This window comes from Piliocolobus tephrosceles, chromosome 3 (assembly GCF_002776525.5).
Source record: "Piliocolobus tephrosceles isolate RC106 chromosome 3, ASM277652v3, whole genome shotgun sequence".
In the NCBI taxonomy this organism is placed as follows: Eukaryota; Metazoa; Chordata; class Mammalia; order Primates; family Cercopithecidae; genus Piliocolobus; species Piliocolobus tephrosceles.
In genome coordinates this window covers 45,303,672-45,316,909 of record NC_045436.1, presented here as the reverse complement: position 1 = coordinate 45,316,909, position 13,238 = coordinate 45,303,672, and the positions used below count along the sequence as shown (strand labels likewise).

The 13,238-nt window shown below is 38.4% G+C and overlaps 1 pseudogene; it reads left to right on the top strand.

Moving 5' to 3' along the window:
• Positions 1 to 9,044: 9,044 nt before the first annotated feature.
• On the top strand, positions 9,045 to 9,793 carry LOC111551939 (annotated as a pseudogene).
• The last annotated feature ends 3,445 nt before the right edge of the window (positions 9,794 to 13,238 follow it).

Below are 13,238 nucleotides of genomic sequence, written 5' to 3'. Positions count from 1 at the left end.
CAAAACACTGCTTGTTTTGATCTAAAATCAACTTATATTCAATTTTCACTCCTACCTTTCATTTTGCATCTACAAATGCAGTACAACTTTCCATAAAGCCAATTTGATGTAGTGAAACTGACTGAAGAAGAAGCATGATTTGCTTTTACCAGACTGCTTTAAGTAGTAGCCTAACTGTGAATAGGAATTAGCATTTGGATACGAAGGAAACTACTAACCTGAAGTCTTAGTCCGTCTGGGCTGCTAGAACAAAGTGCCATAGACTGGGTCATAAAGACACAACAGAAATGTGTTGCTTACAGGTCTGGAGATGGGGAGGTTCAAGATCAAGGTGCCAGCAGATATGATATCTAGTGAGGGCTCTCTCTGCTTCAGTGATGATGCCCACTACTTGTGTCCTCATACGGCAGAAGGACAAAAGGCCTCCCTCAAGTTTCTTTTATAAGAATAAGAATCCCATTCATGAGGGTTCTGCCCTCATGACCTAAACACCTCACAAAGACTCCAATCTCTTACTACCATGGCCTTAGGGGTTAGTTTTCAACATATGAATTGTAAAGGGCACAAACATTCAGACCACAGCACCTAGTTTGACACAGATATTTTCATGAGTGGCTTTTTGTTTGGCTTATCCCACCCACTGATGACTGACAAAACTGATAATGATAATAAAAAGTTTAAAGATGTTGGGTTAATAATAGTATCAGTAGTAATAGGAAAAGTTAGATGTACTCAAATACTGGGTTTAGTTTTTATATCTAAGCACCTACAGGGTTTTTTTTTTTTTCTTTTGTTTTCTTTTCAAAAAAGTATGTGCCCAAGCACATATTTACATTACTGCTAGAAAAATTAGCTTTATCTCTTTAGCTTCATGTATTTCCCATTGGAGCAAATCCTTCCATCATGTGATGTTTTTTGATAACAGGGAATATTTGAGGAGCATAACCATCACACTATGGCAGAACAGACTGTTCTGAACTTCAAAAATATATTACTATGGAAATTGGTGTCCAGAAAGTCAAGTGGAAGTTGCCATGAGTGTATGTCTTGTTTAATGGCATTTTTAACACTGGAAAGAATCACAGAATTCTTTGTGACAGAATTAGAGAATCCTATATCAGCATATTTGTGGACATTTTCTAGTAAACATAAGCACTCCACTGCCTTTATTTTCATGGCCATATTTTTATTCTACCTGTGTATTTTTAGGAAGTTCAATAAAATATTTGCTCAGAAAGTATTCCAGACATGTAAAGGTATCAGGTGCCAAGTCATACAAAGAACTGGATGCAAGAGAGGAACAGGAAGTTGAATGGGTGAAAAGTGGTTGGGCAGAGAAGCACAAAAGGAATTAAAAAAAACGTAGAATGACCCTTAACTTAAGAATCAGAGGAATCAGACTATAAAGTTAAAAGCCGAAACTGTTTTCATAACTTCTTGTTCCCACAAATGGTGTCTTGATTATCTTAAACCTCTGGCAAGCTGCCTGTGCTCACTCATACTTTAGAGAGAGGCTTGACAATGAATGAAGGCGATTTTAGCCCATTAGTCCATTAGAAGGTTTCAGAAACATCCTCTCTGCACTTTTTAACTTTCCATCGGTGCCCTTCCCATCGACTCCCATGCAAAAACTGAGAGTTCCTCTAGGTGTGTGTTTGACATGGGCAACCTCATCTCCCTCGGGGATGCTGAGGGAGAGAGAGAGCGGTGGCCACAAGAGGATGCAGCCACCATGTACCTAAGCACGGGGCTCTAACACAACAACTGGAATATTCAAGGAACTCCTTCAAGGGAAATTCTGTAACTACACATGTTTGTTAAACCAAAGTGATTTTTCTGAGCAGTGAGGGCATCTGCCAGGCTTACAAATTGGGAAAAAGTTTGACCTGCCCCTTGATAACTCCTTCTCAGTTTTTGGGTTGAGCTGCTGAGAACTCCCCTTGAATAGGCAGGACAGCTTGCTATGTGTGTGCAGCTTTTTCAAAGAAGTATATGACTGCAAAGATTTCCTAAGTGTCTAGGCATATCCTATATTCATGTTCACGGAAACAATATTCCACATTGATCGTCTATCATTCAGCTGGTTCCAAAGTGCAAACACTCGTTTTCCTGTGTGCACTGTGAGAAATTCCTAGATTTTGTTTCAAATATTTTTCATGGAAAGCAAAACAGTTTTTTTGTTTTTTGTTTTTAACAGAAGACATTTGAAATGCCTTGAACTTGCTTTGGGTGTTTGATAGGATCAGTTTTCTGTAATGTTTCTCCCCACCCTCCTGTTCTTCTCTCATCTAAACCCCAAATCCTTCAGCCACTAGCCTGTTCAGGGCCCTGGTTTGATAATCCAGCAACTGGAGAGTGGAGTGGGAGGAAAGGCCTTGTACCTTTGTTTTTCTGGCTCTCCCCAACACCCTGGTGGCCTACTTGGGTGTCCCACAAGCTCTCTGTGGAAAATAGTACATCTCATTTAGCAACAACTCCACCTAGCACAAGTCTCTGAGCTATACTTAAACTGGTGGGGAGAGAGTGTTGGAATGAGTAAGGCCTGCATTTGACTATACAAGAAGAACCATTTTCTCTTCATGGTGGTGGGCCACAAAGTAATTTCTGCTTCTACTTTCACAACCCACAGGGTAGAGGAAGTGAATTTATGCTTTTTTCCAGTGTGACAAAAATGCAATAGGTGTTCAAAGGTATGTTTTTAGGAGAAATTTTCAACAAAGTTATAAGGGCTTTTGCGGAGTTTTTTATATAATAAAAAGAATCGAAAAGAACATTTTTCTGTTTCCCAGGCTCTCTCATAAGATTGGAATTTCTCTTTACGTGGAAGATAATGATGTAGCTCAGAGTACACATATCTTCCTAGCTGTACCAAATGAGCACACTCTTTATTATTTCTTTTTCAAAATAGCCACTGTGTTTTATGTTTTGTAATATTTATGGAAAAACAGGAACAACTTGATAGCCCAGCCATTTAAGAATCTTGGCTATTTAGAGTGTGCTAAGGGAGGTAGTGCGAATTGGCCAACGTTTGCACCTAGAGTACTGAGTTGAATATACTGTGTTCTTCAGTAATCAGTATGTAAAGTAATCAGTATTTAAAGTGTTCAGACAATTTTTTCTAAGTTGGAGATGACTAAAATGTAACATTCACAGCCATCCAAAAGAGTTCTGTGAAGTGAAAGACTGCTCACGGATTCTGGTTTCCTTCTAACATTTCAAAACCATCTTCTGCCTTCACCCTAGTGTTACTGACCTTCTTACCTTTGTGTCCCATGGTATTCAATACCTATGTCTATCATTTAATTATATTTTTATATTTCTTATAACATTTTATTGTATAAATTACTGTCCTGATTTGTTACATGTTTGTCCTGAATTTAAAAACATAAAGCCCTGAAGTTCCATAAGAGTATCTCAATCACCTTAAAACTTCTGGACCAAGGACATGCCTAGAACTTAGCGATAAATGTTTGTTGAAGGAAAGATTGAATGAATAATGGGAAATTGGAGCTGATGTAAAACTATCTACTTGAAAGGACCCAAAAGAATAAATGAAGGCACTTGTTGCATAGAATTACGAGAAGAGAAAAATAATTTCTTGGCCTTATGTGTATAGTTTCTAAATAAACTTTTTGGAGCAACAACAATATCCATATCTTTTACTAAGATGGAGACCTGAAGTATGGCAGTGTTAGGGGAAGACAGGTGAGTCTGGTGAAGTTAAAGCCTGTGCTTAGCGTAAGAAAGGAACTCCTCTGTGGTCATTTTAGGCTTTGTGCTCTGGGCTATAGTTTTCCCCTTTTATGTATCACCCTGTTGCTAAAAGGAAACTTTGATTTTTTTTTTTTTTTTTTTTTTTGTAAAACGCTAAAAACTTGAGTGTACCAAATTTACCTAGTTTGAATGTGATACTGGTTGAAAGAAAAAAAAAAGTCTTCCCTTCTTTTCATAAACTCAGAGGACTGGGCACAGAAATAAACTGCACAATCAGTAAGTGTTGTGGTCTGAAAGTTTGTGTCCCCTCCCAAATTCATAGTTAAAACTTAATCACTAATGCACTAGTCTTAAGAGGTGGGCCTTTTAGGAGATGATTAGGTCCTGAAGGCAGAAGCCTTATAGATGGGATGAGCGCCCTTAAAACAGAGGCCTGAGGGGAGTTTGTTCACCCTTTCTGCATGTGGGGATCCAACAAGGAGGTGTAATATCCAAAGCAGAGAACCCTCACCAGATGCTGAGTCTGCTGGCATCTTGATCTTGAACTTCCCAGCCTCTGAAACTGTGAGAAATAAAATTTCTGTTGTTTATAAATTACTTAGTGATATGGTTTGGCTGTATCCCCACCCAAATCTCATCTTGAATTGTAGGTCCCATAATTCCCATGTGTCCTGGGAGGGACCTGGTAGGAGGTAATTGTAATGGGGGTGGGTCTTTCCCGTGCTGTTCTCATGACAGTGAATAAGTCTCATGAGATCTGATGGTTTATAAAGGGCAGTTGCCCTGAACACTCTCTTTTGCCTACCACCATGTAAGATGTGACTTTGCTCCTCCTTTGCCTTCTATCATGATTGTGAGGGCTCCTCAGCCATGTGGAACTGTGAGTCAACTAAACCTCTTTCCTGTATAAGTTACCCAGTCTTGGGTATTTCTCTATTAGCAGCATGAGAACAGACTAATGCACCTAGTCTAAGGTATTTTGTTGTAGCAGCCCTAATGGACTCACAGATATTCCAGTGAAAGCCTAAGACCATAGAAGACTTCTTGGACATCAAGTTTCTAAAGACATAGGAGAGAAAATTTCTTCTAAACACAACTAAAATAAAACTTAAAATTTGTGTTTAATATGTATATACTGTACATCACTGCAAATGTGGTATTCCTTTAGGATAGCACTCCCGTTTGTAATTAAAAATTTCCAAAATTAGGCATCCAAAACTAGAAGAGGTCTACAAATGGCAATAAGCACTCTGTTATCCAAAAGAGAGATTTTATAAATAGAAGATTTTGTATATAAGCCTATTTATCTACAGCCTAGTAAAGAGTTGAACACTGTCTAGAGAATGTGACCTAAGTAGGCAAACAATTCAGATAATGTAAATTGCAGTTTGAGGCCTAAAAAATACAGAAAACATGTTTAGTCTAAAAAAATATGAAGACCTAAAATGGCATGCAAATTCTGACAAAAACTTTTCTAGGACACGGCAATATGGAAACACTGAAGTATGAATTAAAATCAAAGAGCTTTTTAGTTTAAAATGGTGTGTCAAGAAAGCAGCTCCTAACATAACTTGCTTCAAGCAACCATTCAATACCTACAGAGAACTGCCAAACAAAATTAGCAATCTACTGATAAAGTTAGGAAAACATTTTCTTAAATGGGGCTAATCTAAAAAAAAAAAAAAAATTCCAAAGTTTACCCATGTTTACAGCAGCCCTATTTACCCTGAAGGAAGAACACTGTTGTGAAATTTAATTCAGTGACCCAGGGCCCTGTATCAACAAATAAAAGGGACCATTTTCCTTCTCCATGACAATGGTGTTTTTTGAGGAATTATAATCTTCCCACTGTTAGCAGCTTCTATAACTTTCTAATTGATCTTCCTCACTTCTATCTTAGCCCTCTTTTATCTACTCTTCCCCCAGCAGGCATAAAACACGTCAAAGTCCTTAAAATTCTCCAATAACTCCCCATTGCTCTTAGAACACAGACACCTTCACTTGTCCTAAGAAGCCCTGAATGTTCTGCCCAGCTTACTGCCTGCACCTTGTCCTGAATTTAGCATACCCCTCTCTGCCTTTGACATCTTAAGTTTTCAAAAACGATATTTCATGGAATTTTGGAATAATATAATTAATTCATGTGAATTAATGTGCATACCTCTCTGTCTTTCATTCACTAAACTCTAGCCACACTGCTGGATAGTAGTGAATAAATGTTGAGTCATTGGAAATAAAATTATAAGATAATTAAAATATTATTAAAACAAGAACAAAATGTATCAGCTGTCATCAAAGCTCAATATAAAGATAAGGTCACTTATAAATGCTTTTATTAAAAAATAAAGACCAAGAGTAAATTGAAAACATTGCCCACAAAATAGAAATAATAGAAAAACTACAATGGTATTTCGAGCCAATTAACAGATCTATTATATTGTTTTCCATTTCTGATTACTCAAAAAATTGTTAAAACTTACAAAGCTTAATCAAGGAAAACAACTAAAGCAAACAGCAAATTTAATATGGGGAAGGAGATACAGGAATAACTAGGAATCGATTTTTTAATTTTTTAAAATTTTAAATTGTAGAGAGTACTGTATATTAAAAATGTAAATCACAATAATCTGTGCTGATTTCACAGACTCTAGAACACTACCTGGAAAATGGAGGGGTTCAGTAAGTATTTGGTGAATACATAGATTTCATAGGAAAATATTTGTTGTCTCAAGAATTAGAAAGCCTAAAGAGAGCAACAACCCTGGGAAGGGGGAAGTCCTTTCTATTATCAAATAATTATCTCAAATAAATTCCCAAACCTTGTCACTCAGTAAATATTTATTGAGCACATTCTATTATGCCAAGCACTATTCCAGTGTAAAGGATGATAACAAATATCAGGACCCCCAAACTTCTTATGCAAAAGGGAAACTTAAGCCTGGGAGGTTGAGTCATGCAACTCCCTCTTCCAAATGAATATCTGTTCCTAGCATGATGCCTCAGCCAGATCCCCATGGAAACATAAAAGACCTCAGACACCTGCTGAAGAACTGCTTCCACAGATCATTCATAACTAAATTCTCTGCTGGCCTCCCATAAACAAGGACTTGCCATTTGTAACTTTAGATCTGTGATCTGCAATCTAAGTCTAGCTCCTAACACTAAAGTCTGTTCAATTCCACACTGATAATATCTATCATATCGTTTCTTCACAGGTGCAGAGTGAAGACAAGACTCATTTCCTTCACCTACCCATAGAGGTCTACAGAAGTGGCTCTTCTGTTATTAATACTTCCTTTTTCTCTGCAAACATTCACCTTATCTTGTGTAAAATGTAGATTTCCTGGGCACTATCTAATGTCTCACGGGAATACAACCATTTGCCCTATAGTCCCTTTAAAGAAATATGTAAATCCTAAACCTCCTGAAAACCTCTTTGGAGAAACAGCCACAGATTTGTCTACAGATTGCTCAAACACACCCCAAATTTGGCTTAACACACCTCAAAAATTAAGACTTTTATGTCATTCATTTTTGTTGTCACTAGACTCTGGGAATAACCATTAACCTTCCCCCACTTCAACCCAAACCTGTCCTCTTAAAGTTTCATTCTTCTGCTGATACCAAACAGGTGGTGCCATGTATAATTAAGAAAACTAAAACAGAGTGAGGAGAATGGGAGCTGGGGAAGGGGTGCATGGATGGTTATTCCTCTGGATTGGGGAGAGACTCTTTGGTAATATCTGAGCAGCTAAGGAGCAATCCATGCAGATAATTAGAAAAGATTATTCCAAGCAGAGGAAAAAAAGAATGTGAAAGGGCCCTGAGTAAAAAGTAGTGCCTGGAGCTGAGTGAGGGAGGCAAGAATGGTGAAACCCAGGTCTTGTGGGGCCTCAGGGGCACTGCACTCTGGGGAAAAGGGAAGCCACTGCATTGATCTGATATGATCTAACCTAACATTGAGGTGCACCCTGTGATTGTGGTCTGGATAATAGGCTTTGGGGTACAAGATAAAATGAGACCATTGCTATAATCCTAGCAAGAGACGATGGTGGCTGAAACAAAGCTAGTCACAGTGCAAGTGGCAGAGCAGCAGGACTCTGGATATATTAGTGGCCAGATTCTGAATTCATGATGAAGATGGAGCTGACAGGATTCCCGGTTAATAGTAGGAACTTATACTTTAAGATATTTAAAACATCTTATATGCTAATAAAAACAATGCAATAAAGCCTTGGTTCAGCTCTGGAATCAGCAACTAGGCCTATATAAAGATGTAAACCAAAAATAAAATTCTATGCCCCGTAACAGACTGAATGACTGAATGACCAACCCCACCCCCTGCTCCCACTTCAACAAAAGAGATTCAAAAAAAACTTGAAAACTAATTCAGGTCATGATGGGAAGGGGGTGTCATGCCCCGTCACACTTTTCTCCCTTTGGAGTTCAGGCACAACTGACCAGCATTAACATTAAAACAGAGATCTTAAGACTGACAAAACAGACTGTAGCAATAAGATACCAAATTCCAATTTGGCTCTAGTATAGTATCATATGACAGGCAGCAGGCCCTGAAGGAAATCAAAGGATTTTACCCCAAAATAGATTAATTTGGCATGTTTTCACATATCCCTGAAAAGCCATTTTGTGGGGGAAAATGTGCATCTGTAATTTTTGTAAGGAAAAGTTTGCATCTGCAAAGAATTTCTACTGACACAGCTAGATCTTTCCCCTTCCAGACCCTCCCAATCCTGAGGAGATTAACCTAGAGTCTAGCACCTTTTAAGGGTCTAACTAGGAAATATTTGCCATCCGTTTTCTCTAAGGGTGGCCACCTATGAGACCTCATCTACATAATAAGAATCTTGGTCTCCACAACCCCTTATCTTAACCCAGGCACCCCTTTCTTTTGGATAATAATTTAACTGTTTGAACCAATTGCCAATCAGAAAAATCTTTGAATCCACCTGTGACCTGTAAGGCCCCACTCTGAGTTGTCCCACCTTTCTGAACCAACCCAATGTATACCTCACGTGTATTGATTAACATCTTATGTCCCCCTAAAATATACAAATCAAGCTGTAAACTAACTGTCTTAGGTACATAGTCTTAGAACCTCTTGAGACTATGCCTCAGGCCATGGTCACTCATATTTGGCTCAGAATAACCCTCTTGAAATATTTTACAGAGTTTGGCTGTTTTCGTCAACAAAGAAATGACCTATTAACAGATGCTGACATATATTTTTTATTTTATTTTATTTTTGACCTCTGAACTTTTGATTGGCCTCCTGCTCCCCAAAGGGTACCCTGCTTCTGCTGGCTTAATGTCTCATCCATGGGCTCCACAAGGTCATTGATGACACCAATGTCACTCAGCTGCAGCTGGAGACAGAGATCGAGGCTCTCAAGGAGGAGCTGCTCTTCATGAAGAAGAACCACAAGGAGGAAGTAAAAGGCCTACAAGCCCAGATTGCCAGGTCTGGGTTGAGCCTGGAGGTAGATGCCCCCAGATCTCAGAACCTAGCCAAGATCATGGCAGGCATCCTGGCCCAATATGAAGAGATGGCTCGGAAGACCTGAAAGGAGCTGGACAAGTACTGGTCTCAGCAGATTGAGGAGAGCACCACAGCAGTCACCACGTAGTCTGCCAAAGTTGGAGCTGCTGAGATGATGCTCACAGAACTGAGACATACAGTCCAGTCCTTGGAGATCGACCTGGACTCCATGAGAAATCTGAAGGCCAGCTTGGAGAACAGCCTGAGGGAGGTGGAGGCCCGTCATGCCCTGCAGATGGAGCAGCTCAATGGGATCCTGCTGCACCTGGAGTCAGAGCTGGCACAGACCTGGGCAGAGGGACAGCGCCAGGCCCAAGAGTATAAGGTCCTGCTGAACATCAAAGTCAAGCTGGAGGCTGAGATCGCCACCTACTGCCACCTGCTGGAAGATGAGGAGGACTTCAATCTTGGTGATGCCTCGGACAACAGCAACTCTATGAAACCATCAAAAAGACCACCACCCACCAGATAGCGGATGGCAAAGTGTCTGAGACCAATGACACCAAAGTTCTGAGACATTAAGCCGACATGTATATTTTTAAACTGACTATATAAGCTTGGCTTTATAAATCAGATCAGTGGAGAAAGAAATAACTCTTCAATAAATGGTGCTAAGACAATTGGATACCTATTTTTAAGTCATATTCTCAGGTATTACATACACAAAAAGATGGTAGATGGAGTCATAAATTTAATACGATGAATTTTTTGAAATGACAATTATTGATACCTAGATGAAAATGTCGGTGAATTTTTAATCGAACTCGTCATGAATAGAACTTCTAAGTTCAACAGCAACAAAAGAAATCACAAAGAGGGAAAAAACACAACAAAGTTCAATGAGATGAAAACATACAACATCTACACGTCAAAGATATATTAACAAAATGAAAACCAAGCAAACTAAAAAATTTTGTGAGAAATATGACAGATAGTCAATATTATTATCATATACAAATTTACTATAAAAACAAAAACATAAACCAACCTCAACAACCATTACGGGAAAAAGGTTTAAAAGCCAAATACAAAAAGTTAGAGTTCGTTGGAGCTCTTCTAACAATAGTTCTTCATGAAACTATTGCCAATGCTGATCATGATTAATATTTTCATAAAATTCTCAGCATTGAAAATACCATTCAATTTTCCCAGATGGAAGGAAGATTTGAAATATAAAACTGAAACAGTTAATTAAATAATAATACATTCAAGTGGTCAGGTGAGCTATGTCTTGGATATATGGGAAGAATTGCCATATATCCAAGACAAAAAGACAAAAAGAGCAATCAGATAGCAGATATTAATGCTGTATATGTCATTCAAAACAACAGTGAATAGTCCCTAGAATATTATATGCAGTACTCATGGTCACTGCACCTCCAAAGAGAAAGGAAAATAGGACACTCTCAGGGGCTGGGAGGCTTATGAAAATAAACTTTAGAAAGCAGAATTCTTTCTCACAGGTGCAAAATTAAAATAATAATAAATGTACTATATGTTTCCTGTGAGCTAAGCAGTATGTTAAATTCTTTAAATATGTTATCTCATTCAGTGCTCCCAGCCAGCCTAGCAGAGAGGTGCCCTCACACACTTGTTACAAATGAGAAAATGGTCTCAGTGCTTGATTTCACACAGCTGGTGAGAGAGAGCAGCGCAGGGACTCCAAGGTAGGCCTGGCTGACTACAAAGCACATCCTCTTTGTAGTCAGGATCATTAGGCTGAGCAACATGGACTTTTCTACCACATATCAGACTTGGGGAACACTCCTTGAAATGAAATTGCAGAGGAAAACCCAAGGCCAACTAGTCTAATCTGTGACAGCACCAGTGGAATTCCCTTTCTTGGAGGCACAACATGATAAAGCAGGACAAATTCCAAAAGGGAGTCATTCATTTATTTATTCATCTCACCAACAAATATTTATGAAGGTCCTACTTTCTCTGTGCCAAACATTGGGCTAATAGCACTGAATGTCAAATTCAGAATGGATTTCTGAGGGCAGAAAGGAATGCTTAGGGTGTGCATTCTCACCTTTTTTAGATTGAATTCATGAAGGACGAAGATGCTTTAAAAAGAGAAGCTTTTTCGTTAACTGGCATTGTGAGCATGATAAACCACAAATCTTACCCACATGCTTCTGTCTAAATATAATCTATGTACAGTTTGAGAGGTGGACCACTTGGACTATAGGTATGGCTTTCTGAGCACTTGAAGAAAATAGCATTATGTCATAATTTCAAAATGGTGTGATGCAGCTTCCTTTCCAAATGTGAAATCTGCTGAGATTCTTTGTACAATTATTCCTATATTTCTAGTAATAAACAAAATAATTTTAGAGCTAATTTATCTTCTGCCATGGCTTATGTTTACAGTGCTTCCCAATCTTTATCTTCAAGTTTCTCCATTGGCTCTTTCATACCAACTTTGAGAGTTTTGTTGTATGCCCCTTACAATGCCTAGGAAGGGAGGATGTGTTTTCTTTATGAACATATGAGGGAGGATTATGTGGGGTAGAGGTGTTCTTAAAAGCATTATATTCTATGCGACCAAATAAAAGCATCAGGATATATTTCATGATTAAGTATCACCTTATAAATTATAGAGAAGTGAATTCCATCAATTGAAATTTGATCTTGGCTTAACAAAATTTTCCAACTTGGAAATTTTGTGTCTGTATCGTAACCAGCTTATTTGAAAAATAATGGTTTTGGGTTTACCAGCTGCCAAAAGTCTAAGTGTAGAACAACAAATTCCCCAAGGGACGGCTCTCCCTCCAGTCATTATGAAAGTGAGGCTGGAGCCCAGGAGGGAGGAACAGATTGCATTGCCCATGAGCATGACCTAGTGGCTGGTTCACTGAGTGGCATTTATGGTAGTAATAGAAAAGGCTGCTTGTCTGTTTTCCAAGTGTCAGGGTAAGTGATGTGTATGCAGCTGTTGTTCACGGAGACATGAAGAGCAGGAAAGAACAGCATCTTAGAAAGCATAAGTTAAAAAAGACATTCTTAACCTTCCAATATTAAGCATTTGGTACTCTCTACTGACTTCAGGGACCAGGATCCATCAAAAGCACTTGTTTGCAGAGGAAAACAGAATGTTCTTACTGATTCTTCACAAGGAATCAAAAATGATAAACTTTGCTTCATACTGGCTCCCAAGTCATTGCAGGGAGTTTATTTAGACTGCAAGACACTTAACAGAGCTTACCATGGTAAGCATGACTTGCCATACACGCTTCATCAGGGGATCACTGGCCAACATGCAGTTATATTACTAAATAATTTATTGTAAGGGGGATACATCAACCCTAGAGAGAATTTGAGAATGCTCTGCTATGTTTTGCAGCCAAACATGTATCATATATGCCTGAACATTTCTATATTACTTTGATAACACAGCTCTGCATGCCTATCAAAAGTTTGATTAAGGCTGACTACAGTGCAAATTATCTAATGCTGTTTTTGTGAACTCTCAATATTGTTTCATCTTAACCATATGACTACTGATGTGGCAGTTAATATACGGTTTCCATCAGGTTTTATGGAACCAGATATTCTGCACCTGGAATTATGAACGTACTACATTTTCCTATAATCTGCTCTCAACAATTTTCAAGGGAAAAGAAATAATAAGGTCATTGATGCTAAAGTTACAGCCCTGCTTAAACAAGCAAATAAACAAATAGATCTCAAATGCCCAATTCAAATGCTGTGCCACATACATTTGTATATTATCTTTACAAGCCTCATCTACATAAATTTAAATAATTGTTGGGCCATATTGCAATATATATTCAAATTCAATATCAAGTAGTAAATCCGTGAAATGCTAAGATGTTTAAAACATTTTTTGTAAATGATCACATCTCTGCTTAGAAGTGGAACAGCAACACTGAAAATGCTGGTGATAAGGTTTGATTTAACAAAGGGATCTGGACCAGGAATGCAGAGACCTAGGTTCAACTTT